At 32.1% G+C, this 10,767-nt stretch overlaps 1 non-coding gene across 1 annotated transcript; it reads right to left on the minus strand.

Moving 5' to 3' along the window:
- Nucleotides 1-682: 682 nt before the first annotated feature.
- Nucleotides 683-754, minus strand: Trnaq-cug. The gene has a single exon. It is a non-coding gene; the product is annotated as a tRNA-Gln (tRNA).
- Between the last annotated feature and the right edge of the window lie 10,013 nt (nt 755-10,767).

The raw sequence follows: 10,767 nt of genomic DNA on the forward strand, positions 1-10,767 counted from the left end.
TTTTACAATAGCTTTCACCATCAAAATGATAAATTATGCTGCTTATTTGATCAGTAAAGTACAATTCACGCCTTGAGACATTAGTCACAAATTATTTATTATTATTATTTTACCGCATTGTGATCACCTTATTCATAATTTGTTAAAAAAAAGGTTTTGGAATTTTTATTTTTTTGTCAGAACAGAAAATAAGGAATTCAATAAATTATAAGTCTATGTTACATTCCCAGTATATTCAAAATATTCTATCCGGGAGCAACATAGTTTGGCAAGATTGATCACCTAATTGCTAACGGAATATAAAACAGATGGATGAATCTTTCCCGAAACTCATAAAGCAGTATTGTAAATGATTATTTTAATGAAGTTAATAGAAATGGTATTCTGAAACATCTACTGCATATATATCATTCACAAACTGCAAACAATTTAATAAAAAATATATATACCGATGAGAACGACTTAAACGACTTCATACATCTTTTATAAACAACGTGTAATACGCAGAGTAAAGTGGTTAGGTATAGGAAAAGTTCGCTTGGTTTACTTGTTAAAATTGTATTTTCATAGCTAAGTAAGGACGCTGTAGTACGTATAAAATAATTGAAATCTTTTACGACGTGTCTGGCGCGGGAGTTGTAATACAAAAAATGCATTAAAACAAATATAAAAGAATAAAAGCAGGTCCCACCGAGATTTGAACTCGGATCGTTGGATTCAGAGTCCAAAGTGCTAACCATTACACCATGGGACCTCTCCCCTATTGAGCTAAAATCGTCACAGGTAAGCATCGAAAACACCTTACTACGCATGTCCGTTGTATTTTTTGATAGATGCGGAATAACTTTTAATTTACTACTAAGCGAGATGCAGGCAAAGCATTCAGCTCCTAAATGCTGTTAATTGTGTATGTCTCTATGTCCCATTCAATGATATTGAATGATTGAAGCGATCTTGATGAAAATTTTTTCTATACAAATTCCATCAAAATGGATATCAAATGTAAAATTCCAATAAAATATTAAGTTTTGGTAAAAAAGCTATTAAATAATCATAAAAGTGAATAGCACACAATACTTGAACGTATTACTAAAAATAACTAACAAGGATCTATCAATATTTAACTGCCATGTAGGTTTCAATGTATGAATTCATCCAAACGAATTATATGTTTCGCTACCATTTAATGCAGGAATGGGCGTGGCTGAGTACGGTGTAACAAAACACAAAACTAATTATGTACAAAACGGTAGCCGTTTTGTCGAGCCCGCCACAAATTGATTGCTACGAGAACACAAATTCAATTGCTATTAATTTAAACGGTAAATCCTTTACTCACACCGCCGTCCGGATCTTCGAATCAGGATTAATACGAACTAAATTAATTATAATGATATTTCACACTAGATAACTGGTTTATCGATAAGAGTGTTTAGCAAGAACAATATATACGAAGCTCAGATTCCTTTATCATTTCGTATAGGCAAATAGGTGATCGGCCTGCCTGTCACACACCCTCGACTTTTGAGTCTAAGGCATGACGGTTACCTCACAATGTTTTTCTTCACCGTACGAGCGAGTGTAAAATCCACGCATAGACAGAAAGTCCATTAGAAGACGGGATCGACCCTAGTAATGAGAGTCACACGTTGAAAACACAGCTGTCAACTTGCTGCTACCAAGAAGAATAACTTCGCACCTTTTGTGATATAAATTGAGGTTCATTCAATAGGATAGGACAGCTATTCATAAAGATATTACATCTGAACAAAATATCGTAGCGATAAGTATCTTTTACGATAGTTTTATTTATTATTGCTTTTTACATTAAATAAACTAAAAGGACAGAAAACAGCAAAAACCGGTTTAACCTTGGTGTCTGAATGGCTATACCACACATTTTAAAATGTTAGTTAAAATAACAAAACAAAAAACGAAACAAAAACATTACAATAAACACAATGTTATTACAAATGTTACATATATCATAAAATTATGAAGCCGAGCCAATCACATCCCATTTTGGCAAAAAATAATTTTAAAGACCGTTGCAATGTTTTATTTTTGTTACACACAGATACTATATTACTTACCTATAACTCAACTTAGTACATTTTTGCTTCAACTCTTTAAGTACTGAGTATTATTGAAATATTATTAACTACACTGGTGTAGTAAAATGTGTCGGAAAATATTTTTTGTATAAAATCCAGACGTAGGTAACTTTAATAATGGAACTATGAAAGCTTTAACGGTGTAATACACAGTGGTTTAATTTCAACGAGTTCCATCAGTAATAAGTTTTGTTTGTAAAGTTTTAAGCTACGCGCTGCTTTCAGAATCGTACTTTATAGTAGTTTTATTTGACATTTAATGTATTTAAATGTTCCTAGCCCGAGCTTAACGAGCGTAGGAATAACATTATAAAGCCTTCCCTGAGAGAAATACAAGGCTGAAAACCTACTAAGATATATATATATATAATACACTCAGTATATTCGTCGGTGTATTAATGAAAAGCTTTTACTGTGCCTTAATTTAAAGGATTTTGCTAATCCCTAAGACTATGTATATAACCTGTAATGTTATATACATAGTCATCTAAGTACGACTCTACCCAAAATATTGTTTTATGATTTTTCGGTTGGTAATGCACAAAAACAGAAAGAAATTACCTTTTTTGGTACAAAGTTTCCTTATATGATTGTTATAGAAAAAAAAACTTTTTTTTATTAATTTTGATTGATTTTAATACATTAAATAATACAGCGTGGCTTCTAACAACAGGTGTAAAAACTGGTGTAAAAATCAGGTGTGTATTGATTGAAATGGTTTCATCTTCAAATAATACCAAACGCCTAATAACGAACTAAAATTGTATGCTTTAAATATAAGGTTGGGGAAAACTCTTTTCTAATGCGAAAGTAAGTATGTATAAACTTGTAATAAAATCTTTCGCTATACTATTTGTATCTGGCTGATTTTGGTATCATTAAAAGTTTAAATTTTAAAGAAGTTATCTTCTTTCCTAATTTGAATTTGGTATTATACCAAATTCAAATTAGGAAAATGTGTGATTCTTAATTATTTTTCGTACTGTCAAGATGAGTAAATCTAATGAAGAAATTCGATACATGTTATAGTGAGAGTAGCACAAATTTGGTTAAAGCGTTTTTAATCCGATTTTTTTTAAGTCAAAGATGCAGATACAGATATAATGGATGCCATTTTTAAAAAAGTGAAGCAAGATCGACATATCAGTTCAACGTAGCTGAAAAACTGGGAATTGACTTCAAAATAGTTTTGGCGCATTTGAAAAAACTGGGTACACAAAAAAGCTCGACATTTGGGTACCTCACGAGCTCACTGAAAGAAACCGTGTACGTATTTGTGATTCTTTATTACGACGTAACGAAACCGAACCATTTTTGAAGAAGCTGATAACTGGTGATGAAAAGTGGATCACGTACGACAAAAACGTGCGAAAAAGGTCGTGGTCAAAGGCTGTGGCAAAACCCGGTTTAACTCGCAACAAGGTGATGCTGTATGTGTGGTGAGATTGAAAGGGCATTATTCATTATGAGCTGTTACCACCATCGATTCTGAACTCTACTGCGAACAACTGATGACATTTAAGCAAGAGATAATGCTAGAACTCACACATCTTTAGCCACTCAGCAAAAATTAAGAGTACTTGGCTGGGAGGTGTTAATATATCCACCGTATAGTCCTGACCTATAGATTTCCATCAGTTTCGGTGTCTTCAGAATTCTTTAGACAGTGTAAAAATGTTGTAAATTTTCTTAAAAAATGCGAAGAAACTTTTTCCCCAACCTATTATAAAGTCGTTTTGTGTTGGCCCTAGTTATAATTATTAAAAAAGTATATTATTTTCATTTTCTTGTGTATTGGTATTTATTTTTACATTTGGAATCTTTTCTAAGCAATATTTGTCATTAAGACCACACAATGGAAGGGACCACCCTGGAAAAGAAGAGTCGGCAGGCCAAAAAGACGATGGGCTTTTAACTTAATAGAAATAGCTGGAAAAGACTGGTAGACTAGGTAAAGATCATTTAGAAAGTGTTGGAGAAGAGACACATTTACGCAAGAGTGGTCAAACTCAAACTCATAATATCTTTATTCATATAGGTAAACAAGTACACTTATGAACGTCAGAAAAGAAGTTAAATTAATTGTAAATTTACATTTACTACCAGTTCGCAAATCAAGGTCGTAGAGCGGGCAAGAAGAACTGGCAAGAAATTTTCTGCCACTCCTTTTAATCGCCAAGTATTGAGTCATACAAATTGTTTCAACTGGAGCAAATCAATGCCAAGGATTAGGATCATTTATTGATTAATTTACGTTTAACGAGGGCTTTGAATTTATTTAGTGATAATTTTCTAATTTCCCTTGGGAGTTTCTTGTAAAAATGAATACAATTTCCATATAAGGAGTGGTTTATTTTCTAGAGCCTGGTTGGCCGAACACTCAAATTTCTATTTCGCGTATAATACTGGTGAAAGTTACCATTTGTTTTAAAATCGTTTATATTTTTTTGTACATACAACAAGGCTTCAAGAATATACTGGCCAGATAGTGTCATAATTATAAGCACGAGTTGATCCATTATAATTATACGACCAAACTATGAACTTGGGAATTGATTTAAAAAATACATCAATACTAATCAGTCTAAGTAATAGTTAATGAAGCGTTTTACTCGATTGAGTTATTTCGAACATCAAAGTAAGTTTGAATTCGAATAGATTCAACGCAGTTCTCTGCCGTGTCTTTGTTTTTAAATTAAATGTAAGAAGGCTTTAGTGTACTTTCATTTAATTTTGTTAAATTTGTATATAATTGCAAAATAAATTAAACCTTTATTGTAATAATATTTATTATGATTAAAGTAATTGGACAAGAAATGACTACATTAATTTAGGACATTTAATATCAATAAAAGACAAATTCTAAAGAAATAGATAGAAGTATAAGCAAAACCTGGATAAGGTGACCACTCAAATAAATACCTACTTAAAAATGAGGTAAGGCCAATGTCAGTAAAAAGTAATTTATGTTTATATAACCTGACCAACTAGTTGCTGATGACTAATATAAGAAAAATTAGATAAAATCTATATTATCGCTTAAGTTAAAATTATAAAAATATTATAATATTTGGTTAGTGAATAAAGGATTGTATTATTATTAAATAAATGAAACCAGTCTTAACTGAGCTGAGTATTCTGTGAATTACTACCTATTTAATATGTATTCCATTGTTTTAAAAACATACTGATTTTTCAGCCGAATTATGACATGTTTATTTATTTAGTCTTAGGTTACATAAGCTATTTGGCAACGGGCGGCCTTATCGCTAACAAGCGACTCCTTCCAGGCAACGATAATTTGAACTAACAAAGAAAAAGAAGGTTTTCAAATAAATTTAAAGACTGACCTCGTCTGATATCTATTGGTATGGAATTCCATAGCAGGATGCTTTGCACAGAAAAGGAGCAGAGAAAGAATTCAGTCTTATGAGTAGGAGTTTCAAGAATTAGATTGCCTAAGGAACGCAAGTCAATTAAGCTTTCTTCGAAACTCCGAAATATGATCAAATTTACGCAGTCCAAATATGAATCTTATGCAAACATTTTGAAAGCGCTCCAACTTATCAATCTGCAACCCCGTTAAATCAGGAATACATGTTTCTATCTAACTCTTAGCTTTAAAAGATTTAATAAGATTAGTATGTATTTAAATTTTAACTACGCCGCTTAACGATGTACTCGCTAACTTATACTATTATGAATTAGAGTAAAGGTCAAATTTGGTTCGTAGTTAAAAAGAAAGAGCCCTACTAAGTGCTTTTAGTACAAAGTAGATTTGGCAAAGGCAGGCTATCCGGTAGTGAATCATTTTGCACTGGTGTGGAACATTCTCTGATAGGGTTACCAATTGCCCTTTTACCTATAAACCTTACTGTAATTAGTGTATTTACGACATAAAAAATATGTATTTTATCTGTATTGTACTTTTTATTAAAATACAATATTTTAATATACTACCTTCTTATTATTATATATTATCTTTTTATTATTATTTGATAAAAAAAGAATACTGTAGCTGGAAAATTGCCAAATATTAATCTAATTACGGTTTATTTGTTAAAAACATCATAAATGTCCACTATATACACTTAGAAATGTATAACTTATATTTTATTATTTCAATAAAGATGTATTTCTTCGCATGCGCCTACATAATCTAAATGTATTGATGTTTTAAAATACTTTTAAACCAACGCTCTTATTAAATATACGTGTTCTGAAGAGCCTCCTTTTATTACAATAGTACCTTATAAGGACATACAAATACCAAATAAAATACATCTTACAATTTCTTATACTTTATATCAAGTTATCCAAATTAAGTTTAATTTTGACTAAGCATATGCTCTTAAATGAATTTCGTTGAAAACCCTGATTCGTAGCGGCTGAAACCGGTCGGATCCGGTTATTAAGAGGCCGAATTATGGCTGGATATTTCCACCCGGCTAGTCGTGAATTTAACTTGACTACGTTCAAAACTGAATGTTTAACTTGGCACTGTTGGCACGTTTGTTCTTTGAATATGGAGTATTGTATTACGGATTATGTCACGATTTAAAAAGGTTTATTTTCACGTATTACTCGCTCATTCTCATCCGATTTCGTTACTTGTTGGAGATATTCGATGTTCATATTAAATATTATTCTTTGTGCTAGGCATATAGTATAGTACGTCCACAAGTACGTATGTTTCTGTTTTTAACAATAAAGCATTACGTATTAGGGCGAAGCGCGCTGGATAGGTAAGAATATGGCGCAGTAATTAGACATATAGTTATTATATAAAACTATATCTACATTGTAATTAAAGTTTAATCCCTGAGATTCACTTACTAAGAGAAACTGGGTAACTTAGCCCGACGGTAGGGATTAAAGCTCTCCTACAAGAACAAATTAAAAACCCTGTAAGCAAGTTCGTGAGCACAGGATTGTTTAAAGCAAATGCAACATTTAAAAACTCTCAAAGGCGTACGATTGCAACATTAGTTTTTTTTTTAAATATTTTTGTATTTTTAATATTTTATAACAATAAATAAATAACAACATTTAAACATAATTATGTAAATACATCTTGTCGTTAGTAACTAAACAACTGAGCTTGCTTGCTTTAGTGTTTTAATGGTTGCCTAAATCATTTATTTGATAAACGTTTGTTTATATTTGGTTGACAATAGCACACATATACTTGTCTATAAGCGATATATAACGTAGTATATATTAATCGAAGTCCCCCATGGGTAGAAATTAGTAAAATCATATTAATTAGTATAACATATTTTGTATATAACATGACAGGTCTGGTTTAATTTCAGCCGTCATAAATAAAACAGGCGTATTTGTCACGTATCAGACAAAAGTATGTAGGAACATAAAGGGAATAGTCTAACAATAACTCTTTCGTAATAGGTAGGTATTCTAAGTGCATACAACGTAGAGATCTCACACAATATTGGATTACGCAAATTTTCCCAAGACTCGAGATTCCCGCTTTATAATTTTCTCTTCAGAATCTAAGCTTGTCTGAATCTCAGCAAGTTCCCGCGGGATCCTTTTATAGTAATTTAAGATTCTATTTATATTTTATATAGGGTGTTCTTTGCTCTGTGGATTACTGCTAGTACATTTTGCTTTGCTGAATTTAATTAATGGGCACTGTAAAAAATATTCACATAGGACATAAAATAACTGAAACAATAGCCTTGGAAATTGTGGGTGTGTGTGCAAGGTTTTCTTTGTACATATACTATTCACTCACTTTAACAACTAAGCAATTATTGTTAGCAGTAATCCTCTCTTTCGTCTAAATCTAGATGTGTTACTTAATATAACTATATATGTGTGATGGAGGATAAAAGATTAACGAATGACAAGACAATCGACGGAAAAACAGCGTAACATAGTCAAAATGGATGGGGAATAAGAACAAGGCACAATCACGAGAAAGCACGACCTGAATTTTAACAAAAAGAACCTGCGAATGAGTTATTGAAAATAAGCAATTCGAAATGCTGACGTCATAAATTAGTTTGTCAGCCACCCATTTAATTTCGACATTAGAGTCTACTTTATAAAGGCTTCTGCTTCTTTTTTTATGGACAGGGGGAAACGGTCAGGAGGCTCACCTAATGTTAAGTGTTAACGCCGCTCATGGACACTGTTCCACGTTCTACGTACAAATTCTCAACCGTGATCGTGCATATTAAAACCAGTTATGCACCAATATCCTAGACCATCGTTTCTCAAGCGGGGAGTCGCAACCCGTGGGGGGATCGAGTTTGTTTGTACATATAGGTACAAAAGATTCGTTAAAAATAGCGCGCTATTACATATTATTATAATTTTACAGTGACGGTTGCAAGACCGTTTTACTTAACCGTTTGGCTTTTCGTGGATCGCGACATAAAAATAGTTGAAAAACGATGTCTTAAACCAAATAAATGCATGTATCAGGCATACTTGTTTTTAAAAATGATTCTAGCGCAACTAGATTAATATTAATTTATATATAAAGTAAAAATAACAATTGACAACATTTTAATCAGTATAATAACCGCAACTTATGCATACATAGCAATATAATGTAATTGTTAGTACAACATAAAACTAAGCCACAAACCCGAAATTATAGTTCATGTTTTCTGCTGGTAAACATACTATTTCCCATTCTGCAGTACCTTATTTGAACATTGATAAACTGGCCAAAATCGCACTTTGCCGCCCCGTCCAGTAAATTATACATTACAGAACACGTAGTTGGAAAACGTAAAAAGCAAATGGACCATTGCCAAAAATATCTAGGAACAGCTCATAAATATTAGCCAATTTAATATAAATATGTTTTCGTTCGCCAATGTCTCTATTTCGGCTGCTCTTGTAACGTCAGTGTAACGGATTTTCGAATTACTATAGCACTCATCCCACTCCTTTAGTTATTGATTAACCTCCAGAACAATAAAGTAGATTAACAAACAGAATGTTTCTTAGGTGACACGTGGCTGACAAACAACACGCACATTTGCCCATAATTTTGGCACACTAAAGAAAGCTTATATATAAATATATAAACAATTTTCTTTGTAATAAAGCTTATGAGCTTAACAACCTACACTAATACGAATGTACAATATATATGTACATAAATTAAGTGGAAAGCTGCAGTGTTGCGTGTTTTCATGTTTTAATAGTTTTTCCTTTTGTTATTCTCCAGTGTAATTACTACAGCGATATGTTGAGTAAATAGCGAGTTTGGAATTCTAATTGCTCGAAAGTAGGACTTTTAAATTGTAATTAAACATATGAGTTATTTCAGGGTTTGCCTGCTTTAACGCAAAGTCGTTGAGGTCGGCCTCAATGACTTATTCTTTAGTTATTCTTACCTCGTTTCCTGTGTAGAATAGAGACTGTGTATATTTTTATATCGTAGAAATTATGCTTAAGTGATTTAGGAGCACTGTATGAGTTGAAATGTCACTATAATAATCGCACGGCAGGCATCCTCTGTAGTGCTTTGGGAGCCCACCACCACTATATGTTACCTATGATTTCATTATTTTAAACTGAGAAATTGAGAATTGTATGTTATGAATTTTTCACTCATATCTGTTGTATACGGTAAAGGTTAATATTGTAAAGACATGTTAAAACAACATTTAGGATAACCTTAATTGATCACAAAGTCATTTACTGCGATACAAATGAATACAGATATAAATTTACAATCTTAAGACTATTTCCACTTTTTATTCCAATCAAACATCAGATAACAAGGATCGGAGAGTTATAAATATAACAATAAACATGTTAACTTCAAACCTCAAAACATTAATTGAATTTCAAATTTATTATCTCTGGATTCTCTTTTTTGTCCATTATTGTTCCAACTTAGTTCAGAACATAAGTGAGAAAATTTTCAGCACATTAAAACTTGTTGTCATTTATCGTATATTAATTATGATTTAAATAAATTTCTGTATCATACCGATCGTCCCGGCATATGATTGAAGTTGAAGATCCTACCTAAAAGCGTTTAACACTAGCTGACAGCGAACAGCTGATAATCACAGACAATTAGAACCTATGTTAAACTACATATGTTCAAATTTATAAATGTAAGGAGTTCGTAAGACTCGCTATATATCTTTAACTTAGGTGAATGTGTCTTTTTATTTAAGTAAAATATTTCCCGCAGTTTTGGGTGTATATCTACATATCGTTTGAATAATTGTATTTATTCCAATGCAAAATATTCCCTTACTTATAATAATATAAGCATGATGCGACATCCCAACGAACATAAATCCTCGGAGCAGAGAGGTCGCTCTGAAACTTCTGAGCTTCTGGAAGGAACTAGGCAGGCTTAATTAGCCAGCATTTTACACACAACGGACCAAATGGATGTCTAATTGCAGAAACTGAATCCACTTTTTACAATACAATACAATTTTTGTTGCCAATCGTTACAATATTAATAATTATTCTGTTTATTTGGGTTCGATTGAAAATGTATAATATAATAATATAATAATAATATTGAACGAATGGCTGAGTTTAGGCCGAACTAATATAATTTGAAGGTGCATTTGGTGGTCGAGCGGTATGGCGGAATGTCGAGCAGCGCCGATATCAAATATTTGCTAGACGGCCGCGTAAA

This window comes from Pieris brassicae, chromosome 1 (assembly GCF_905147105.1).
Source record: "Pieris brassicae chromosome 1, ilPieBrab1.1, whole genome shotgun sequence".
Classification (NCBI taxonomy): Eukaryota; Metazoa; Arthropoda; class Insecta; order Lepidoptera; family Pieridae; genus Pieris; species Pieris brassicae.